The following is a 24,591-nucleotide window of genomic DNA, read 5'->3' as shown; positions in this document are numbered from 1 at the left end:
CCCCCTCTCCCCTCCCCCCTCTCCCCTCCCTCTCCCTCTCCCCCTCCTTCTCCCTCTCCCTCCCTCTCCCTCTCCCTCTCTCCATCCCTCTCCCTCTCCTTTTCGCCCTTTCCTCCCCTCTCCCTTTCCATCTCTCCTCTCCTCCCCCCCTCCCTCCCCCCCCTCCCCCCCCCCCCCCCCCCCTCCTCTCTCCCTCTCCCTCTTCCCTTCCCTCCCTCTCCCTCTCCCTCTCCCCTCTCTCCCTCTCCCTCTCCCCCCTCTCACTCCCTCTCCCTCTCCCCCTCCTCTCCTCTCCTTCTCTCCCTCTCCCTCCCCTCTCCCTCTCCCTCTCCCCTCCCTCTCCCTCTACCTCTCCTCTCTTCTCCCCTCCCTCCACTCCCTTCCTTTCCCCTCTTCCTTCCGCTCGCGGGACTGCTCGGGTTGTCGCCGGTTCGCAGGGCGTTATCTGCGCTGCCCGAGTGGTACGTTGTACTCCCGTTTGACATTGCTACCGGAGATAGGTCGCCAGCCACAGCTCGCCGCGTCGCCGTCCGTCCCCGCGTGACGGGCGCGAGGGCGAGACCCACGGAACAGGGAGCCTTATGAGCGGGCGTCTCTAACAGCCTGCCTGACGAATGGCTTGTTCCGTGCTTCGAGCGCGGTGTGATCACCAGTCCGTGTATAGCATGCGTCTCTAACATCCTGCTGACGAACGGTGTTCTGTGCTTCGCGCGGTGTGATCACCAGTCCGTGTATAGCATGCGTCTCTAACATCATGCTGACGAGTGGTGTTTCCGTGCTTCGCGCGGTGTGATCACAGTCCGTGTGTAACATGCGTCTCTACCAGCCTGCTGACGAGTGGTGTTCCGTGCTTCGCGCGGTGTGATCACCAGTCCGTGTATAGCATGCGTCTCTAACATCCTGCTGACGAGTGGTGTTCCGTGCTTCGCGCGGTGTGATCACCATTCCGTGTATAGGCATGCGTCTCTAACATTCCTGCTGACGAATGGGTGTTCTGTGCTTCGCGCGGTGTGATCACCAGTCCGTGTATAGCATGCGTCTCTAACATCCTGCTGACGAATGGTGTTCCGTGCTTCGCGCGGTTTGTGATCACCAGTCCGTGTGTAACATGCGTCTCTACCAGCCTGCTGACGAGTGGTGTTCCGTGCTTCGCGCGGTGTGATCACCAGTCCGTGTATAGCATGCGTCTCTAACATCCTGCTGACGAACGGTGTTCTGTGCTTCGCGCGGTGTGATCACCAGTCCGTGTATAGCATGCGTCTCTAACATCCTGCTGACGAATGGTGTTCCGTGCTTCGCGCGGTGTGATCACCAGTCCGTGTGTAACATGCGTCTCTACCAGCCTGCTGACGAATGGTGTTCCGTGCTTCGCGCGGTTGTGATCACCAGTCCGTGTTATAGCATGCGTCTCTAACATCCTGCTGACGAGTGGTGTTCCGTGCTTCGCGCGGTGTGATCACCAGTCCGTGTATAGCATGCGTCTCTAACATCCTGCTGACGAATGGTGTTCCGTGCTTCGCGCGGTTGTGATCACCAGTCCGTGTGTAACATGCGTCTCTACCAGCCTGCTGACGAATGGTGTTCCGTGCTTCGCGCGGTGTGATCACCAGTCCGTGTATAGCGTGCGTCTCTAACAGCCTGCTGACGAACGGTGTTCCGTGCTTCGCGCGGTGTGATCACCAGTCCGTGTGTAACATGTGTCTCTAACAGCCTGCTGACGAACGGTGTTCTGTGCTTCGCGCGGTGTGATCACCAGTCCGTGTGTAACATGCGTCTCTAACAGCCTGCTGACGAACGGTGTTCTGTGCTTCGCGCGGTGTGATCACCAGTCCGTGTATAACATGCGTCTCTAACATCCTGCTGACGAATGGTGTTCTGTGCTTCGCGCGGTGTGTGATCACCAGTCCGTGTATAGCATGCGTCTCTAACAGCCTGCTGACGAATGGTGTTCCGTGCTTCGCGCGGTTGTGATCACCAGTCCGTGTGTAACATGCGTCTCTAACAGCCTGCTGACGAATGGTGTTCTGTGCTTCGCGCGGCCGTGATCACCAGTCCGTTTATAGCATGCGTCTCTAACAGCCTGCTGACGAGTGGCGTTCTGTGCTTCGCGCGGTGTGATCACCAGTCCGTGCACAGCACGCGCCTCGGTTCGATTTTAAGGTTTGGTCAAAGCTTCTGGGTCGGATGCATTTCTAGTAGTCGTACCGAACGGAACAGAGATTGTTTGTTAGAGCCTTGAAGTCGGCCATTTCATCTTGAAATTGCCCTGACGGCAGGACATTCCAAAGTGAGCGTGCACAAATCATTGTTATCATTCGTCCTGCCCTCTGACGAAACCTGACCTTTCGTGCAGCCGCTGCACAGGCTGCAGGTAATTCCAGGCAGAGACAAGAAGTGACTCGATACCGCCCCGCCACAGAGCTGGAAGGTGGAAACTGACCAACTGAGCTATCGGGGCCAACAAAGAGCCTTGCTATCGACCCATACAAATTGAAAACATCGTGCAATATGCAAAAGGAATGCGCGCAGTGTCGTGCTTGAACGGGTTATTGCTGCACCTGCGATGACAGACAGTGACAAACAAGCAGTGAGCACAGACTAGCTATTGCGTGCCACTGCCTAGTAAAGTGAAAGATTATGCCGAAACCAGCACATACTACACTGCTGCCCCCATCCCCAGCCATCGTTTGGACGACTTAGCATCAGCCCTTTTGGTAGTGGAGTTAGTGGAGTGGAGCAGAGTTTCGGTACAGGACTCAGTGTCAATCTTGTGGAGTTCGGAGGTCATGGTAGCAGACCTCGATCGCGAGGTTCGGAGGTTATGGTAGCAGGCCTTGATCGCGTGGTCCGGAGGTCATGGTAGCAGACCTTGATCGCGTGGTTCGGAGGTCATGGTAGCCGATCTTGATCGCGTAGTCCGGAAGTCATGGTAGCAGGCCTTGATCACGCGGTCCGGAGGTCATGGCAGCAGACCTTGATCGCGTGGTTCGGAGGTCATGGTAGCTGATCTTGATCACGCAGTCCGGAGGTGATGGTAGCCGACCATGATCGCGTGGTCCGGAGGTCATGGTAGCAGACCTTGATCGCGTGGTTCGGAGGCCATGGTAACAGGCCTTGATGGCGTGATTCCAGAGGTCATGATAGCAGACTATGATCGCGTGGTCCGGAGGTCATGGTAGCAGACCTTGATCGCGTGGCACACAGATCAAGAGGGCAGTCATTGATCACGTGATCGCAGCAGGATAAGACGGCAGACCGGAAAACTCCCTTAAGAGAATGCTCCACATTTTAAGATATTGAAGCAAGCGTCAGAAATAAGATCACTTATGACTATTGGTATACTTTTAAGTGGGGGGGACTACTCTGGACAACACAATTGCCTCATTTATTAAATATGCTCCTCACTACGTGAATGCTTGATTGCGTCATCGTACCTTGCACAACATTGATTGAGAGCCTACTGACGGTCGTTGTACCTGGAAGTCGTGCTCACAAACGCCAGATATGAACAATTCGACAATGGTGTTTTCGTGGCGTTGACCGCCGCATGGTCGGTGGAAGGACAAGACCTTAATAGTGTTGTTATGGCTTATGGATGACTGGATGGCCTTGAAATAGCATGCCCGAAATAGTTTGCACAGCTCCGCGAACGTTTAGCTCAGAAACTGGAGGGTTTGAATCTTAACTAGGGCAAGACGCCAGCTGCACCGAATGGTTTTCAAAATGGCAATTTCAATTCAGCTTCCATACAAATGTGGGGCGCCCCTCTAATGTTTGTAAACTCTGTAAGGCCTGTAGTGTTCCTTTTGGAGCTCTCTGGCATGTCCTCCCGCTGGGAATCCGCCTAGAGATTCCTCACTGCGTCCTTAACGGATTAAACAGAAACAGCCTGTGGGGTGCCGGTTGCAACAACTCCACATGTTGCAGCGAGATACCTTGCCTGGGTTTGGCCGGAGACAATATCGACGTTTGTTTAGATGGCCCCTTCCGCCTGGGGCCTCCAGCTATGTCCGCGGAACTGCTTCAGGGCTCTTGTCTCTTATCGACCTTCCTAAATGCTCCAGGCCACCGTAAATATTTCTCTGATCTCTTGATTTATAATGAAACTACGTGATCTTTCCGAACCGTTGCGAAGCAATCCGCTTAGTGCGGATCGGGGTTTTTGCTGAGAGTAAAAAGGTGCACTTCAGGACAAGTACAACTGCCTTCCTGGTGTGTACTCCTAGTGTCCTGCGTGACCATACGGCAAAGATGAAAGGAACGGAGCTCTCGCAGGCCGACTGGGGGAGTACAGCGTCCCCTGGCGGATCCTCTAGGTTGACGGCCGGCATCCCCCTCTGCAGGGACGGCTCTGCAAACAGCCTGAGTGCTGGGCGCGGACGTGACAGTTATGCATCTTCTCCAGCGTTTCCGCACGGTCTGGTCGCGACGGCTGCCAGGCATTAGAAACTGTCCCAAGGCACGCTGGTAGAGAGTCCCGGACGGGGGCAGACGGTTGTGAACTGATAGCGTTTGTACAGGTGTTGTCTGCAGGCTGGCGGGCGACTTTTTCCTGGTGCCCACCCCTGGGCAGAATCCAACGAGACATTGACCAAGGGGCTCACTCCCTAAATTATTGGCTGTCGGCGTCACTGGTCAGTAGCCAACTCTGGGGGCTAACAAAGCGTTTTAGCGACCTCGATCAAACCAGGGTCACCATGGCCTACAGAGGGCAGTTTATTGACTAATGGGCATCGAAAGATAAAGCTCTGGTGCCGATTAGTGCCATAGGCCTCTGGCATGAAATTGGTTATAGACATCCCGGCGATTTTGGGTGTGTTTGGTGGTCTTCGATCCGACCCAAGGTCATCATGATCTGCAGAACATGGGCTGTCCATCCTAGCGTACCGAGTGGTGAAGATCTTATCACGATACATTCCACAGGGGATGGGCGTGGTATCATCTGCAACCGATTTTTACAGCTTTGGGTATGCTCGGTAATCTTGTTGCGCCCAAATGCTACCATGTTCTGGACAGGACAGGCCAACGACTAAAGCGCGTCAAGGAATGAAGGTTTGTTGATGAGCAAGTAGGTAAGAAGCCCGCAAGCTCGGAGCATGGAATCGTTCGCGCCCGATTTTGGCGTCTTTGGACGTCTCTGATGACCCTTGCAGACTTCTGGTGTCCTGACCCGGTCACCTTCTGGGCAGGTCACGTTTACCTCCATCGCGCGTCTTAAAGATGGTGAGCGGCCTTATAAGCTCGGGTGTCGGATACTCAACAGATATGGTCTATCGATTACCCTTGGACCATTTGACATGTCATCGACCTAAACGGCCTCGGGCATGCGGGTCGGCCAGCTGCGCCCATGAGCAGTCGACGTTTGAGGAAATCGGTAATCGGGACTTCCGTAGTTAGTTACGCTCCACTTTACTGTGCATTTATCGCCACCATCAGGTTAAGCCTTACCGGGCGGATTCTTCCTAGTTCAAGCTGCCGGGCTTTGGAGCGTTGGATCAGAATCTGCTACGGAGCGCACGATATTGTTTTTAAAGGCAGTGTCCCTCCTTTAGGACATATTTCAAAAACATACTCTAGTGAAACCTCAGCGCCAGTTACGTCCAATAAAAGCACTGGATAGAGCTACTCCAGCACCGTCAAGGCACAATAAGGATATCCATATTATTGTTTCCGAGTCCAAATTACGCTGTCAACGCTTTGCAACAACATTGCGCTTCCTTCCTGCAGCCGCCGCAATCACCGTCATAAGGACAACTACCGCGGCATCTATACTGTTGCGAATGAAAGGACGATTCTGATTGGCCTAACGGGCGACGGAGTCTGTTACTGAGAAGCGCACTGGTTGAATTTTGATTCAAATCGTCGTTATGAACCATGTGATACTCCATTACCGAAGCCAAAGTGCGCCTCGAAAAAAGCCACTGTGGTAAACGCCATTGGGGGGGAAATCCAAACCATAGCAAACATTTCGTTTAATTCGCGGAATAATAGTTTCATGTTGGCATATTGTTTTGTCTAAACAGTGCATATGAAGCTTTCGCAGCATTAATTACACAGATATTTTGACGAAGTAGTGTAATGTAAACATTGCAGAAAACTCACGTCGGAAAAAAGCAAGGCAAATTTAATGTACGACTTGCATGGTGTTGACCGAGGAATCCGGGGACCGGGGACCGAGGACCGGGGACCGGGGACCGGGGAAATCAGATTTCTCGCGTCGGAGCGGCTTCTTCAAATTGAAATTATTTTCCAAAAGGAAAAAAAATAAAAGATTCAAAAGGGTTTCGAGGGGGCTGGTATTGCTGATCAAATCTAAGGCGTCGGACCTAGCAATGCTTGAAAAGTAAAAAGTGGGAAAGCTCCCTGAAACAAGTCGTTCAGCTATGTACACGCAGGCAATCATTTTGCCGCCTTGCGCGTCTGGTCGCCTCCTGACTCAGCCAACGGTTCAGAGCCTGCAAGAATGCGCTATAGACCCATCCGTTCGGTCGCGTGTGCCCACTGAACCAGACCCTACTCAGAGTCAGGACCCAACAGTAACAGATAAACAAAATTTATTGAAATACATTATATCAACCTATCAAGCTATGCCTGTCTCGTTTCAAATGCCGCATCCGTGGCTGCTTTCGATCTCTAGGTAGTCTCCGCGTATCGGAGACCAGATAGATCATGCTCATGATCGGATCATTGCCCTTCTCTGATAAATGCCGCTAGACCTCCAGTTGCTCGTTAAGGAGAGCGCCCGCGTAAATTATCGTGATAGAAAGCTCAAAGCTACGGAAGTTCCCAGACAAATCAATTGCTTCATCTCCATGCAGCGCATGGGAAACCCGGAAATTTTCCCCGCAAGTTATTCAAAAACGGTGTGGCGTGTAGCTAAAGGTAATTCAATAGCCGTTCTTTTGGTATGACAAATCAGATACACCTTGTAAGGTCGCTGACCTACGGCAGGTCAAAATCAAGTCATGTCTGTCAGAGAACGCAATTCCAAGGAAATCGTTAAATATGATGCGGCAGCTTAGTGTTAGACGAAGTCATATAACTTTGAGACGATTTCTTAGACAATTATATTACACAATAGACATTGTTATTAGAATTACGTCTGACTTGATTGACTTTGGGCCGGCAATGCAGATCAGATCAGGTCAAAACTAAACCTATAACTTACTGAAAAACTTACGTAGTTTTGACGTTCATTTTGAGTTCCTGGAGCATGACGATTTGAAACATGTCTTATTTTACTTCATGAAGTTCAGGGGAGGTCACTGACCTAAATGACCTCGACAGACAATTTGCTTTGAGGAGCATACCGCGTAGGTTGGTACTTGGAGCTGATTGTAAAATTAAAGATCAAAATAATCCCGAAATTATATGGTCATTTTTACGCTCCAAAGGTCAATAGCGTCAATGACCTGATATCAAAGCCAGTGTTATTCTGATCGCAAGAGGTACCTATGTTAAGGGTGGTTGTACGAGGAGATCTGCGAACACTTCGGACAGCATCTGGAGTTTGACCTTGTTTGATCTTATTCGGCCCGAAAGTCATAGTCTAGAAACCTCAACATCTGACAGAGTCAAGCTTATATAGAAATCCACCTGCCCACTAAACTAGGCGTTTCTAGTTCTTTTATTTCTTTAGATTTCAGGAGTTCAAATTGACCGTCACCGCACACCCGAGCGCAAAGCATCCAACCGGCCACCCGGGCACGTCCTCACAGTTCGCTCATTGCCGCCCCCGCGACGGAACTGCGCCATAAGGGTCGACGTCAGTCAGCCAGACGAAAACCTGTTGCCTGCGGTCGACTCGAAGCGCCGCGCTCGGCCGGTGTACGGTCGCCCCAGAGAGTGGGTGACGGCCCACCGGTGCACGTGCCGAGATAAGGTGCGAGGTAAAGCATCGAGGCGGTTATCGCGACAGTGATGGCCGGCGCCGAAACGGCCAGCACCAGGGCAAACTCACCTGTAGCGCGCTCTCCTGATCAGCACAGCGGCGTCCGAGGGTGCCTGCTGAGATGCCCGGGCGCGAGTGTCCGTTCAGTGGCTTCCGGGGTGCATCACAGTCGCTCATTCCAATGCAGCTTCAACTCACGATTGGCGCCAGTGCACCGGCGGCTGCAAGGCGCACTCGCGACTAATCCACCTGCCGCTCGGCCTTGCCGTCTGGCTCAGTCCGCTCCGGCGCCCCAGCTTCGACTGGCCGCTGGTTGCCGTCGTCCGAAACACACCTGTCGCGGCTCACCGCGAGTCCGACCGTACCGAGCAGTTAACGCCCCCTGGTGCGGCCGCAACGACAGGGACCGTGGGGGCGTTTCAAGCCGTGCCGGCGCTCCTCGCCGCGACCGAGCCAGCGCCGCGGTGCGGGACTGGGTCCGTCTCCGCCCGACGCCAGCCAGCGGCGACGGTCGGTCGTCGTGCTGGGGTACGCGTCCGCCCGCGTGCGCCGGCCTCGGCCAGCCGCGCGTTCCGACCACTGACGCCCGGCGCCGGCGGCGCGGCGGCGGCGGCTGCGTGGCCTGGCGGCGCGCGCACAACCGTTATCTGAGCGCCGCCCAGGCGCTGGGAGGTTGGCGGCGGACGTGGCGCGTGGGCCAGACGTGGTGTAGGTCAGTCACGGAGACAGCCCTCCCGCCGTCGGAGGTACAGGGAAGACGGAGGAAAGGCTTACTAACCGGCCTTCTCTCCTCATTTGCGCCGCATCTGCATGCCCGCGGTGACCCGCTTATCCGGGGCGTGCTGCGAGCATCAGTTATGATGGGGCTGAAATTCCTCTCCGACGGGAATACTTCGAGCACCATGTCGTCCTGACGGGGACCCCCGAGCACCCTGTCGCCCTGAAGGGAGTCCCCCGAGCACCCTGGGACCCTGACGAGTGTCCCCCAAGCACCATGGCGCCCTGACGGGAGTCCCCCAGCACCCTGTCGCCCTGAAGGGAGTCCCCCGAGCACCCTGGGACCCTGACGGGTGTCCCCCAAGCACCATGGCGCCCTGACGGGAGTCCCCCAGCACCCTGGCGCCCTGATGGGAGGTCCCCGAGCACCCTGGCGCCCCTGACGGGAGTCCTCCGAGCACCCTGGCGCCCTGATGTGAGTCCCCCAAGCACCCTATCGTCCTGACGGGAGTCCCCGAGCACCCTGGCGCCCTGATGGCAGTCCCCAAGCGCCCTATCGTTCTGACGGGAGTCAGTCCCCCGAGCACCCTGGCGCCCTGACGGGAGGTCCCCGAGCACCCGCACGCTCGGGGTAGATCTCGGCAAGAGCACTCCCAGATGCATGTAGTCCTTTCCCACGCCTTTCCACTCTGCTCAACGCCCATATAGCCTGGTTGGGTGGAGCCTGATACAAACCAAACTTGAAGAGAGAAGATGCAGGCACTGTGTTGTCAAGATTTCGAAGAGGACCAATAAGACAGCGATATATTTCAATTACCCGAGTGAGCAGGGAAAGGGGGGTCATCATCACGGGGAACCTGATGTCTTCAGTCAGGGGAGAGACCACGCTCCACTGTGGTACCCCATGTAACCATCTTGGTGCCTTTCCCCTCACAAAAGTCCCCAAACTTTGGTCACTTCATTCAGATCCCTTTTAATAAGGACGCTTTGTGGAGGGCTGGGCATAGTAGGTACATTGCACATGGCTCACCTTATTTCCAGAGGCCAGTGGATCTTGCCATTCTCAGTTAATAATTTTGTAGATGTGTCAAAACGGGTAAAAGGTGGCTTCCAAATATTTTCGAAGTGAGACACGACAGCACGATTCGAACGAGTAGCCATTGTTAGGTTATGTACGACAAAACCAGTAGAAAGTGCACTTTGTATGCTGCTGACTTTACAGTGAATGGTTAAAAGCGAAAAAAATAAGATGTACACGGTTTATAAGTCGTAATGACTCAAGGGACAACGCATGACGCGAATGCCGGAATGTCTGGGGAGGTAGCAGAAGGCGTCAAGCGGTCAGAAACCCATTCGAAGCCATTTGTTCTGTTGCTGCGTTCGAATATATTTATCACGCGCACTTTCGCGTATCTCAATAATATGACTGAAACTATCTGTCCCCAGTCATGCACATACGTGGGCTACTTTTTCAGATATCCATGAGTTGGTCGATTAGCGCAAAAGATCATCGTTATTTCAATGAACGACAACTATTTTTGTCAAACTAACGCGGAGCAATCTATATGCCTGTTGTGTTTTTTGCATGTGCGTATTCAGCTTTCTATGTGCATATCAGTGGCAACTTTAAGCGACTCACACTTCAGCCCCTTCCCTTATCGTTCGTACTGATCCAATTACGTACATATTCAACGGCTACTGTTGGTGGTCTAAACGCATATCTGCTCTATTGCGATGAATCCCACTTTCTAAAAGTGTATACTTCCCAAACTTTTTTGCATTTTTATATTTTTATTTTATTACCAAACTTTGTACACTTTCTATTAAGGGCATCTACAGTCGATTTTTTTCGTGCTTGTGGGCGACGAACCTTTCCTCATGGGCTGCGTTGACCTGAACCGCTCTCCGGGATTTCGTTTTTTTCGGATTTCGGATTAAGGGATGCACAGACGCTGTGGCCACGGGCGCAGCAAGGGCCACGGTAAGAGGGAGGTGCAGCGGTTAACAAGGGTCGCTGCAGGTGGAAAGGAGCAGTGATCTAACCTCTATTTCAGCTGAAAAGTAATCCAGCGTATCTAGCCTACTCTATTTGAGAAATAATGTTTTGTCTTGTCTGTTTTACGCTGGGTGTCCTAGTTGAAATAGATGCCAAAAGCTATCAGAATATTCAATCATGCCATGCGTTTTAGAAGTAAATAGAATTACATCAACCAGGAATTTAACGAGTGCATCGAAAAACCACAAGCGCTGTTCACTGCACGATGCTTCCTCCGGCCCTTTCAATAAAAAGACAACAGTCAGGGGCACTGCCGGTTTTCTCGGGGTTTTACAAAGATATTGGGGGGCCGTGGATTGAATACCGGCGTAATTTGCATTGCTATGTCCAGCGCTTGTTTTCCTGGGAGGTGTGCCATCTCTTAAGAATCCATCAGCGACAAGCTTCTAAAAAAAAATGTATCACGCGTGTGCCCTCGCAGTTCAGGAAAAAAGAACACCAACGTCCGGCGTTGCAGTCTCCAAGGACCGCGTGGCGCCAGGCTCCGCAGTTTATGCTCGGTGGCGGTTAACGCACGGGCGGACGGAAAGCGGTACTTACGAACGATTTAGAAAATTATTTTGTTCGTGTAGGAGGTACCCTCGGGCTGTGGGTTTCACCTGTGCAATTTTCACGTCGATACTAGGAGCGGATTATCACATTCAAAAAACACGAACTTATGACGCAATGTCGTAACAACAACACGAACTTATGACGCAACGGCGGTGACGACAACAACAACACGAACTTATGACGCATGGCGTAACGAGCTGTGCAGTCGTGATCAGAGAACTGGTGTTTATGTCTTGTATTGGCTTGTCTGCGGCGACACGCTCCTCTACTGTGCTGTATTCGTCTATGCTAATAAAACAGTGGATTTCTGAACTGCATTTGCTGGATGTGTAGGATAAGTCTGGATGTTATTGTGGTCGTATGGGCCACCTCTATTATCTACAAATGTGTATAAGTGTGTCTATCCGTCATAGACGGTCCAGCTTTCCGTCAATACACCTGTCATATAATGATCCAAGCCTATACAAGCCTCATATTTATCTAAAATAACTATATCCATCTTCAACTAAGATGCCATCAACTACAGCCAGTTTCATCTGCTATTACCTACTAGTTGGTACAAGGGGGAACATTTGATGAAGCACTGTTTTTTTAAAACTTTTTCACTCCGAGGACACAGCTAAGGTTTGCAAAAAAACCGTCTCAGGACACGTAGCTCCTCGTTGCCTCGGTTAGGCCTTGTAGCCTTCCGGTGGTCCAATAAAGGCGCACCCACATCCAGATAGACCATGCCTATTTCAGGACAAAAGAGTGCGAAGTGTCAGGCTGCTTCAATCGCTGATGTACATCGCGCTTTTGTTTGAAAAGGAGCCCCACAATCATCCACCATCATCACAATGTCATGTCCAGTGCGATTGTCACCATGAGCAGTCTGAAGGCAACCTCAGCGGATCGCCGGCTACAACCTGACAACCAGAAAGTTTTCCGTTCTTCTTCTGGTTGCCGTGGCAATATGAAAACTAGAACCCACCGTTATGAGAAAACTGCTGTGGCCAGGTAAGCTCCCTAGAGCGTTGTTAAGTTGGTTTCCAATGAATAGACGGGTAATTAAAGATGATGCCGCAACACTTACAATGCGTATTCAGCATTCCGTATTCGTTTATTACACCACAGGCGCCCATCGAGGCCCTGGTGGTGAACCAAATTTGCTGCACGAGGTATTGACTTTAACAGCCGTTGCTGCCGGCATTGCGGTGGCAAAAGCTATCTAGATGAGCGCCCTCGTAAAACGCGACTTTGTCAGGTATTTCGAAAGCCAATTTTTACACGTCATCATTTGAATGTACCTGGAATAATTCGGGGTACGGAGATGCACGCTCTCAGGAGGAAATTGTTTTCGACTCCCCATTCTGTGCACCCACGGGTGTAACATCCTATTCAGTCGGGGGGCTGAAGTCTTACCCCCCCCCCCCCCCCCCACCTCACCCAACTTGTACTCCAGCTCCCCATCCACCAGCTTTAGGATGAAAGTTTGCTAAATCTGGGGAGTAAGCCATTTCTTGGCATATTTTGGGGGTGGATTGGGTCACCTTTCATTGTCCCGCCCTCCCCCTCCCGAACTCATTTTGTGAATTTTCGCCCATGTGTGTATCATGTATTTGGCATACCTAGTATGAGGGGTGATACCGGCGACAACGCATCATCTATTTAAGTCTTCTGTGCGCGAAATGTCCGTCTTTGAGATGAACCCGGCGGGCGAGGTTCAGATGCACTTAAGTAAACTGACCGTGAGGCATTTTTGCCTCTTGTTCCTTTGGTCAGCACTGGCGTAAATCATGTTACGCCAACCAGGTGACATTTAAGTGACTAGTCCCCACTGGTATGTAGTCTGGGACCGAGATAGTCATTTTAAGGTCATTTCCTGTGTTTTAAAGTTATGCCCTTTTTAAGATTTCAAATGCTTCCGCTTCTGAGCCAGGCCCATGAGAAGCCGTGCATACCATTTCGCGCCACCTCATTTGAAGCCATTCTGATACATATGATGCCAACGAAACGTCACACAAATTCCTCTTTCTCGAAGACCACATTGCGTTAAGGTCAAACAAATTCAGATCATTAACTAATTGGCGCCTGCAGTGCGCTAGCACGATTTGTAGCAGACGGCAGCTGATTGGTAGCAGGCTTTACACGGAAAATACAAGTTTCAAACACAAGCCTCATTTTGTGACAACGTTTACATGAATCTAACGGTGCTACGGGTGATGACGGAGATGAGGCTGAGAATAGAATAAGTGAAGAATAGCGTCGTAATGAGAACGCACGAGCAATTAACAAAATATTAAATATCGGACAATATCCATGAACTCCTCAAGTTAGAGTCAAACACGCGCACATAGTAATCTTTAGTTCAGTACACAAGTATCAGTTAAAATGCCACCTTTCGGCGAGTTGAGGTCGGTCAGGTGGGTCCGTCTGTCCGCTACGGTAGTAATTCTGATGCAGCCAGTCTGGCAGCAACCTTGACGTCATAAAAACGTTTCCAGGATGTAATCAAATTATGACGCACTGGGGAGCACGCTCACTAATCGTGAAACTGTGTTGCATAGAGCATTTTGGACTTAAGGCATATAGGTGTAAGTGAGCTATTTCCATCATATTTGATGCTTGCTTCAATATCTTAAAATGAGGAGCATCCCCCTTTAACACATGTTGACATGCTTTATTTCCAACGTCTGTAGATGCGTTTACATACACATTGCGCCCACACATATACGTGATACGTGCTTGCAATGCTATGGTAGTTAATTCAATGCGGTTACAAAATTATTGTCTCTTTTTATCGGCATGCACGTAACACAAGGCGTTGGCTGGCCGGCATCAACGAGGAAAACATGTTTCAAGAACAAATTTTGCTGGATATGTTAGAATACCCAAGTGATGTACGTACCCAAATAAATACCCATTGGTGCGAAATCTAGTGCCTTACACATGGCGACAAGTCGACTTTTGGTGGCAAATTATATCATACGACTCCAGATCTTAGCCCTTCCCTACTCCATCCGCGAATAATTTTGCAAACGACACCCCAGCACCCCTACCGGTAGGGGATGTTCGAGTTCGGTGTGACGACCATGCATCGTCATCGGGCAAGTCATCGACTGTACGAATTCTGCGAGATCGGGGGGATTTGATCGCTTTATTGTGATTCCTTGACGATGAGACAAGGAAGGTCACCTTTACCGAGTTCATTACAACTTTGACTGGCTGTGTTTGGAGGGACGGTGAGGATAAAATGGAATATGGTATAATGTAATAAATATAATATAATGATGATAATAATATAAATATAATATAATAAATAGAGTATAATAAAATATATATAATATGCGAATATAGTCGCGCTATAGAGTCAAAGTGCACTTTAAAGTACAAACTGCACGTTGCTGCAGTTGAGTTCGTTAGTTAACTCCAGTTGAGTCAGTGGCGGCACGCAGACACTGACGGAGTTTCCAGCAGCGTCAACGTCGTGGGTAACAAGACTGCGAACCCAACTGTCGCGGTAGCGGTGCTAATCACGGCACCTGTGGCCGATAGTGAGACAGCTGCACCGAGAGGCTGTGTGCCTGGGGGGGGGGGGGGGGGGGGGGGAGAAAGCCCGTCATGCCCACCACTCCGCGTCACGCTCACGGATGCGAGTCACCATGCCGCGCAATTGAACCGATGACTGCCCGCTTTTGCAATTCACCGATTGAGAGTAGCGCGTTTTCTGGACTGCGAGCGGTGAAGGGGCGCCATTTGCCGGTGGGCGCCAAGGACGTGTGCCGTTGTTAATGGGGCTGGACGTTGAGTGTGAAGCTCAGAGCGGATGTCCGTTCCGGGACGCCCAGTCATGTAGCTCTTGTCACCTCGGTGATTTGCAGCCGAAACAAGCCTCTGATCATGCCGAAAGGAACAGGCTTGGCTCACCCGTCATTAACTGTCAGCCGGTGAGGCGGACAGAAACGAGTGGCAGAAACGTATGCAAAACTTTATCACGCATGGTTCGCTGCATGTCTGAACCTGACTGATCTCTTGCATCATGCATGTAAATCAGCCTGGTCGTGCGAGGCCTCCAAACATTTTGGAGCCTCTCAGTTACTTCTGAGTGCGTCAGAAACGACTCACGGCTCTGCGCGTAAAGGATAGAAATGTTTTGATGTGCCCAAGACTGAGCCTATAAAAAGGCATTGAAAGAACAATTTGCCCAACCTCGCACATCCTAGCGCCCAACATGCGGACTTGGTAAGGTCTACTTGAAACGCAGAAGGCTAAGCCAATAGGTCTCGATGACATGTTCCTCTTAAAAGCCAAAGACAACCCGCCAAGAGCACCAGTGCTGTCATTCAGTTTCTCACATCTTAACACCCGATACACGACACCGTGCTTAGGATAGCCCGAAACACAGGCAGCTCAGGCGGAAGCTCTTGACGACCCGTACCGAGTTTAAGGTTGGAAAGTAGGTTGCTAAGGGACGCCGAAAGCTTTTTCCTCAGCCGTTTGTGTTTTGAGCAGCCCCTAGCTTGACACCGTGGGTGGAGCATCGGGACGTGGGGCGTGATCTTTCGGATGGGTTTTCGGCGATCTTTCGAGTGGATATGGATGAGCCACAAGTCATAACAAACTTGGTTATTGTTATGTCCTTTGTTGTCTGTTTGCGCTATCCACCCAGCTTGTCCTTGATATATTATATGTAAAGACTCGTCTCGAAGAAACTTCTTCTACAGGCGCGAAATCATTTTTCGCGAGGGCTGTACAAGGTTTTGAATTGAAGCCCATGAGTCGGTCAAGGGACCAGCCATCCCCCCCCCCCCCCGAAACTTTGAAAGGAGAGCGAGTTGATCCGTAGAGAAACCCATTTTTATGCACTTAGAGGGAAGGACTAGCCTTTTTCTCTGCTAAGTACCCCCCCCCCCCTCCTCAAACACCCACCACACTTGATTTGCGGGAGTGGAATTGCAAGAGGTGAAGTTGTAGTAGTAGTAGTGGTCCTGGAGAGGTCTGAATTGACTGCGTTATAATGGCCGATCTTGTTGATTAATAATCAAAAATCGACAGTTTTTGGCTTTGACTCGTGCTGAGCAACACAATGATGCCTACTAAATTTGGTGCATTTTAACCAGAACTCAAATGCACGCACTCCTGGGTGAAAGGCTCTGTCAAGCACCATTAAAATCAGGGCATATTTTCTTTTCCACGTCGCAGGTACTTCTATGAAGCGGTGCACTAGATGTACCAGATGTACGGCGTTTAATTCCCCCGCAGTGCCAAAACTTCTTGCCAGGGCAAAAGGTAAACGACGCCATATAGCTTCAGCAGCTGAGAGTATTGTAAAGCGCCGATGGCAACGAAACATGGGTCAACGGTTTGCCAAAAGATGCGTTGTTGACTGCATTTGCGCTCAAAAGCAAAACTAGTTGAGGATTTAGTTCTAGCTATCTTAATTTTGTGCGTGCGCATAAAACATTACACCCCGCAGTCCCAACGGTTCCTATACTCCAGAAGTATATGATTCCTGAAGTGTATTACCAGGAAATCGGAATTGGGAATCATGTTTATTGTCTTAGGTCTTGTAACAAAATAATCCTAAGGTCTGCCGAACATGATAACACACACACACACACACACACACACACACACACACACACACACACACACGCACACACACACACATATATATATATATATATATATATTTATATATATATATATATATATATATATATATATATATATATATATATATATATATATATATATATATATATATATATGCATACATACGCCTACATATATGTAACATGTTCGAAATTACACCATATTTCCACTCGAAAACGTTTTCCCGGTTCAAACGCCTGAAGAGCTTGGGCCAGCCTGAGTCCACGCACGGCTTAGCCTATTTTTTAACGCCTTTTTCATCTTTTCAACAGATCCACCACACGCTCTGGCTTGCAACACAACTGTCCGATCATTTTCAGGTGCAAGTCAATTGTCACGTCTTGCCTCTGTCACAAAGCTCGCTGACACCGAAGATGCCCCGCGAGTTATGACACTGCACTTGCACGGTCAAGATGTGACAGCGGCAGCTCGGTATGCACGGACCCTCGCCACACGCTGTGACAGGGGCAGCTCGCTCGGTATCCACGGACCCTCGCCACACACTGTTACAGGGACAGCTCTGTATCCACGGACCCTCGCCACACACTGTTACATGGACAGCTCTGTATCCACGGACCCTCGCCGCACACTGGCCAGCCGTATAGCGAGGCGAACGATTAACAAACACCACCTTCAGGTAAAGCAACACCTACAAAGGCACCTGCCGCGGCCGGCCTGCCACAAAGGCGCCTGCCCCGCGGGAGCTGCCTGCCACAAAGACGTCTGCCACGCGCGAGCTGCCTGTGACTGGGGCACGGATGACGTTCGTGCACCGTATGACAGCCTCGGCACCGCACACGAAGGGCAAAAAGACCGTTGAGCATGCAGTGCTTATTTCATGCACCATGAAACCAACTTCCGCAGCTTCGCACTGACGACTCCTGCAAAGTAATTTATCATGACAAAGTACATGAATTTAACGGCTGCCACCTACCTTCACCCGCGCCATGAAGGCCTCACCTCACAGGCATTGATTTCTCATCGAGCCCGCGGAGCGGAACCTACCACAAAGAAAGTGGGGAGTACCCTGACCACCGGGGCTTCGGGCTCCGCCGTCGCAGAGCGGTACCGCGTGTTCACTGTGGCCTGACGGGTGCGGTGGCTCGTTCCACGTCAGCGCCCGCGCACGCAGGACCCGCGTCCGACCGCTCGACAGAACCGCCCTCCGTAATGCGGCTTAATCACTTCACGCGGTTGCACACGACGTTGCAGATACCGACACAGTCCAGGAGCTCTGCCTGGCCGGGGACAGAAACACATGAGGGGGTCAAGAAAAAGCAGTGGAGCCTGAGTGTTGATGCCTGATTTGTCAGCGTATGGTTGACGAGCTATTATGTCAAAAACACTACGATCATGCGATCCAGGTGCCATTGAGTGCTGATGACGTGCCCAGTCAATAAATTGTCGACCGTTGCTAGCTGCCGTTTGTGAACAATCGCGAGCTACCGCACTCGGCCCTTCGACCAAGTAATGGGGTTCGGAGGTGACGTCAGAAGTAAGTCAGGCACGGGAGGTTGTTACGTCAGAGGCAGAATGGGGTCACTCGAAGTAGAGAAGGGGGTTCCATTTGATGAAGAACTATGAAGGCCATTTCTATGAAAGTCTGGTCCACGTGCCTGCTCCCTTAGCCCATTCCTTACTTGGCCAAGAAGTACAGTGTGTTTTTAGTTTGTTTTGTTTTTGCAATCGGGCCGTTGCTGTTGCCGTCGCCTCAAATTAAGGCCGCTCTATTCTTGCGTTCAGGTAGAAAACGACGAAAAGAGATGTAGCGAATTACCTGTAATATTTGCTGGGGGTAAACGAGGCTTTATGGGTGAATAAGGGCGGATCCAGGATTTTGTGACAGGCGAGCAGCACGTAGCAGCCGAAATCATGTCATTTATGACTTCATCCTAAGAGAAACACATAATTGCCTTATTCTCGATCTTTTATCTGTTATTCCACCACTCACAGACATTTCGCAGTTGCGCCTTGTGATCTAATAAGTGGAAAAATGATAACATGAGCATAATTCAATCACACAATGCAGTTCACGCATGATAAAAAGCTGACAACTTTGACAACTATCTGATAAAATTAGCTCAATCGGGAATCTGTTTTTGGGGCCGAAGAGCTAGCGGGGTGGATTTATACCAGCTCGTTTCTACAGCTGGCTACACGCGCATGCATATGAGAAAAGCAAACTTTTACGGCCAGTTAGCCGGGTTGGCTCCAAGCCCTCTGCAGTTAGCTGATCGATCTGCGACTATCCATCCAGCCCGCTGGCCGAAAACCAGCCTTCACGATTTGAATGAATAAGCTGCCGTCGTTGCGCGCTGCGAAACCGCCTGAAACAAAAATAATTGGCCTACAGCAAAGAGCTCAAACAGAAAGCAGCAGCTTTTACAGCAATTTTTAACTGTAACGACTCAAATAGCATGACATGACGTCAATATTGCAATGTCTGTGGTGGTAACCAAATGCGGCAAAGAGAAGCGAAATTTTGGTACATAAAATGTCATGCCTTTGTTTGGGGAGGGATGGATCTGCGGTGTGGCGCGTGCACTGCACTACTGCCGGGCCGCTGCTGAATGTTGCGCGCCGCCGGCTGCCGCTGTCGCGCCTCCCCACAAGAACGAATTTACACTGAGAAGCCCATTGGTCGGCATACGAGCCAGACGATGTTAGCGCGCGACTCGGCGCGTCGTAACTCCGGTACACCCGACATCAACACACATTCACGTGACCCACAGTGACCCACAGTGACCCACAGAGCGGGTGACCGACATATGAGGCAGGTGACCGGGATATTAGCTGGACAGTAGGTCCGGTCAGACACCATGAACGCTCTCTCCCCGTACATGGCTGTGCGCCCTTAACCACGATGTGCCACCTCCTCCTTTTTACCGGACAATGATATTCAAACGGGGCAAAAACGGAACCAGATGTTGTAATGCTCCCCAATCGGCAGGGATCACACGCAACTGGTGAATTACATTTGCAAGAGCCCGTTGGATAAAGACCCTGGGAGCCCCCCCCCCCCCCTTCGGCCTTACCTAATCCACGCGGACTCCATGCATTCGGCACCCCACCACACTCAGTCCAAGCATTCACACCCGCTGGCGTCCACGTCTACCCACTCATCCTCGGCCCGCACAGGGATGGCTCCTCCTCCCCCCCCCCCCCCCTCTTTTTATCCAGCGCCTTGGCATTATAATTGGCTCGTCTGCGTGAGTCTTCGTTAAGCTAATTTATATTTATTATCACCTTTCAAACATTCAATAAAGCCATGTTTAAGCCCTATTCCAAATATATCATGTTAATGTGTCAGCTCGGCACCGACACAGCTGCTGGGCCGACATCAGGTGTCCGAAGCTTGACGGTGACTCGCTACCTCGCCTGACCTCCAGGGTGGCGGCTTCCTGATGGGATGACGCTTCCTGCGTTCCGCCCATGGTAGGTGGTCCACCATTCCCTCGGCCACGCCCACCGCTCGCAGCTTTCCGCTACCGCGCACGCGCCTTAAGCAGCGCCTCGTCCAGTACTGAGGTGTCTCGCCTCCGACGCTTTTGCGCCCTCGCCTCCCGCCTGCCAGAGCGAGCTTTGCAAGGCACCGCCCCACGGCGCGCCCCTCAGAGGTCTGGAGGTAGACGCCGCGCCCGATGGGACGGTGGAGCCCCTCGGCAGACGACCAGCGCCCGGCGCGACCTGCGTTCAAGACTTACGGTCCCCTCGGCCGGCACGCGCTGGAGACTCGGCCTGTCCGGCCTGTCCGGCGACCTGGTTCCTCGTCACCCTTCCTATGGGCGTCGATGGCGGAATCTTTATCCGTCCCGAACATCCCACCATGAAGAGCTCATAAGGCCCGGTGAACACCGCGTCGGAAGATAGCAGGCTGTGTCCTGTTCTCTCTCAAGGTGTGGCACACCAACGGACAGATCCAGCTACCGCCGCGCGTAATGCGTCATCCCGGGAGGTCCTCACTGGTCCTTGGTCATACCATGACCTATGCCTCCCCATGCCGTTACGCCTGAGGTCAGGTGGGAGCCAACAAAACAAGTCGACCATCTCTTAGTCCAAAAAAGAGCGAAACTTCGCCTTCGAGTCGCGTTACCCACAAACGTGCATCTGCGTAGAAGCAGGACTGCAGCCGTGTGGCTTCGCAACCCTGCCGTAGTCGAGCCGTGCTGCTCGGGAGTGTTCCGCGCCTGTCATCCTTCGACTACGGTCCCCATATGACCCGATCTTTGAGAAAGGACGGCATGTTGCGTACCGGACGAAAGGCTGACGGCCCGGCGAAAGTTGCTCCCGTCGATTCCAAAGCAAAATGATCCGCTTAAACAAAGCAGCCAACCATTAACCCCCCCCCTAAAAAAACAGAAAAACAAAATGCACGCGCTCGAATGCCATACACAATCAGCTAATAACTAGGGCCGGACAAGCGATAAAGTAGAAGGAGAAGACAGCACGCGTTGATGAAATCAGCGCGGCTGCCCTGGAGGTAGTCGGCAAGGGTCCGGCCGCACCGAGCGATCGGAAAAATAAGAGAACCAGAAAAACAAGCCGTCCGACTAGCTAAAACATCTACACCATGGTCAAAGGGCACCCTCAGGACCGTGCAGACCGTGGCCCATGCGCCGCGCCTGATCGCGACGCGGGACAGGGAGGGCCATGACGAGTCGCTGTGCCTCCTCGCGGCCGCCTCCAACGGCAAAAATCCAGACAGCCCGGCGCCGGCTAACGGGCGAGCCATCGCGCCGAAGCGCGCGTCACGGGCCTCGGACGCCATGCCCACCCGCACCGGGTGTGGTGCCTGTCAACGCCTGGCCGAATCACTTCCAGCCTCGCCTTCACGCTGAACCATGTAAAACGCAGACGCTAAGACAGAGGCGAGCTACGTGACACGCTACGCTCCCCCTCCCCTCCTTAATTATGGGAGCATGCCCGAGTCACCTTGCCCGGCTGTAATGGCCGCATAGCCAGTACCCCCTCCCCCCTTGCCTAACTTCACGGGAGGAAACAGGTGACCGTGGCCCGCACCTGCCCGGTGGGTAGGGGTCAAGGACACGAGAGCGCCAGCCGTCTGTGACCCGGTAAGGATAGGGACAACAACGTGAGAGTTCACATCGCGTGCGTTGTCGTCAGCGTCGCGTCGTCCGCAGGGCCAGATGCCGCCGCCAGGTCGTCGCCGCCGCTTCTCCTCAGCGCCCCCTCGAGACCCTGAAAGACCCCTGCGCTTTCCGCGGACTCTCCACCTTGATTTCCCGTGAGAGACTCCTCGCAGACTCCTTACACCATCCATAATTGTCCGTGATTCTTTCAAATGGGTCGCCCCGCCTTCGCTTTAGCGCATGAATCATTAGATCTGCCGCCCGACCCTCTCCGTCCAATGTGTCGCCGGGCTGGCTTAGGCTGCTTCCAGAGTTCGGCCTCCCACGTGCCCCTGGGCCAGATCTCGGGCGTGGTGTCGCTGGCGACGACGCAAGACCCGCTCGCTCTCGCCTCGGGCGGGCCCTGCGCGCCCCTCTCTGGCCCAGTTCCCACGTGGCGTGGCGGTTCTGATGCCAGGTGGAGTAACGGCGGCACCGGCGCGGTGGGGCTCACGGGGCAGCGCGGCATATACATTCATGTCAGACAAAGATACCTGCGCGCATGATGTTTCGCCGCCATTAATCTTCCTCGGCCGGCAGGGGGCGGGCATTCCTCTTTGACGTGATGGTCCGTTTCAGCAGAAGAGGCTACCGTCATACCCGTTCCGGGGGGGGGGGGGGGGGGACACCTGGCGTCGCTTTGTCGTCGCGGGCCGGTCGGCTGGAGCGTCGGGCCAATCCGGATTCTTCTCTCGGCTTAATAGCCATGTTTGGTGCGGCGTTGGGGAAGCTCCAGACCACGACCGGCCTGCTTGCTGTCCCACGCTCCACGAGGGAAACCCCACCTGTCCCCGACGGGCGGCGCGCAAAAGGGAAAAAGTATGAAAATGTATGCCTGCATTCTTTCCGGACAGCGTGGTATGTCGTCGACTGCATGAAAGGTGTTAACGGAATTGATATGTGTCTTTACATTGGGAGGAAGGAAATACTCTGCTGCGCGGTTAGGCAACAATAAAGTGGTACAGAATATGCCGACACTCAAACCATTTTCAGCACGTGGTGCACCAAATGAATGTCAGATCAAACGATTGAGGCAAATTAAATATATCACGTCACCAACGCGTAAACTATGGCAGGAAATTGCGTCTAAAATTAATTGGAGCATATGCCCTTGCTGGTATTTGCGGCTAAGGCCTCAAGAAGAATCGCTGTGTAGATCTCGGACTTGTGAATATTCAGTTAGGCTCGAACCCAACTAAATCTCTCAGTGGACACGCTCAGTTTTGTAATGGCAAAGGCACATTTTTACTATTACTGTCCTGAAAGTTATAGATAAGCTTCCATGGACCGACTGAAATACTAGTCATCTTTTGTGTAAAAAGTTGATCTTACGAGAAGTTCACGGACTTGAGTAAAAGGATATAAGAAATAAAATGCGGATTTCAGTAGCCTTATGATAATTTTTTGAAAACTTTATGAAAGGCATATACCTGGAGTATTTTACGCACCACCATAAAAGTCACGATAGATAAATGCATTTGTTAGATCATGTGCTGAAAATGACACCCAATCATCAGCTCGCCACGTCCTCCAGCAGGCGAAAAACCATGAACGACCAAGTGCTGGCAATCGCAAGGCACATACGAGCTCTCGGCATCAGCTCAAGGTTCTGCTGAGCTGACAGGAAGAGCCCATGACCAATGGGGGGGGGGGGGGGGTAGCAGAGCAGCCAGAGTGCCCCGGCCGATTAACAAGTGGGGTTTTCGTCGACAGGAAATCTGAGACAATCTCTCTGAGAAAATGGGGAAACCCAAGTAAGGCCTGTGTCTACCTGACATCACCTGAACCTAGCATCATTTACGTCATTCCCTGTCAGAAAACGCATTCTTTTCTGTAAACTAAAATCGCAATACCGAGCCTCAGCCCCTGGCTGGCGTAGAACTATCATACCATCACGCTGGGTAACGATGTTAAGTTGCATGGCATTATGACGACGATGAAAAATGTTCTGATTTCAGTTTGAATCCATGTCTTCGAGGAAGATCACATGCCTAACAGTGCTGGCGGAGAAGTAGTACATTGATAACACACGATTTTGCCTTGTGTGGGTACGGTGGGCAGCAGCACCATTTACCGCACCTATTCTTCTTTTATAGAATGCAATATTTACCGGCAGTATGATTCTGAATCGGGTATGCCAAGAAAACAATGCTTTGGAATGTGAAATCTGTTAAGCCATTTCACGCATCAACTAGCATGAGCCCCCAGCTGCCTGGTGCTGCTACCCCCGCACCAGCCCAGCATGACGTCGCGGCTGGAGGGCGCTAACCCACTGCGACCTGGCCAAGTCTAGCTGGCCCTATGCTGGCCGACCTGACTGGACTTACCTGACGCTCTGTTGGCGGACCTGGCCGGGTTTGGCTAGCGTTTTGCTGGCTGACCTGGCCGGGTTTAGCTCACGCTCTGCTGGCCTAGTTCAGCCCGTCTTCCGTGTTGCTCGGAGGAACGTATCATCATCCCGGGGAGAGCTAGAGTGCCACCATCTGGTGGCGACCAGGCGAAATTTGAATGCGGTGAAGTGCCGCACGCCATACAGATCCTCCGTGACCCCGCGGGTTCACAGCGTAGTGTGTCACACTCGGTGAAAACATCGGGATAGCCGTGACTGCGGC

At 52.0% G+C, this 24,591-nt stretch overlaps 1 protein-coding gene across 1 annotated transcript in view; it reads right to left on the bottom strand.

The window, feature by feature from the left end:
* LOC119113403 (alpha-(1,3)-fucosyltransferase C) overlaps positions 1 to 8,215 on the bottom strand; it is a 50,999-nt gene extending 42,784 nt beyond the window's left edge. Inside the window, exon 1 of the mRNA XM_037237724.1 lies at positions 7,961 to 8,215. The gene's annotated coding sequence lies outside the window, so the exon portion shown is untranslated. The remainder of the gene's footprint in view (positions 1 to 7,960) is intronic.
* Between the last annotated feature and the right edge of the window lie 16,376 nt (positions 8,216 to 24,591).

Source organism: Pollicipes pollicipes, unplaced genomic scaffold (assembly GCF_011947565.3).
Source record: "Pollicipes pollicipes isolate AB1234 unplaced genomic scaffold, Ppol_2.1 Scaffold_7262;HRSCAF=8765_pilon_pilon_pilon, whole genome shotgun sequence".
NCBI lineage: Eukaryota > Metazoa > Arthropoda > Thecostraca > Pollicipedomorpha > Pollicipedidae > Pollicipes > Pollicipes pollicipes.
Note: the sequence above shows the minus strand (reverse complement) of the source record. Positions and strands in the feature narration are given on the sequence as shown.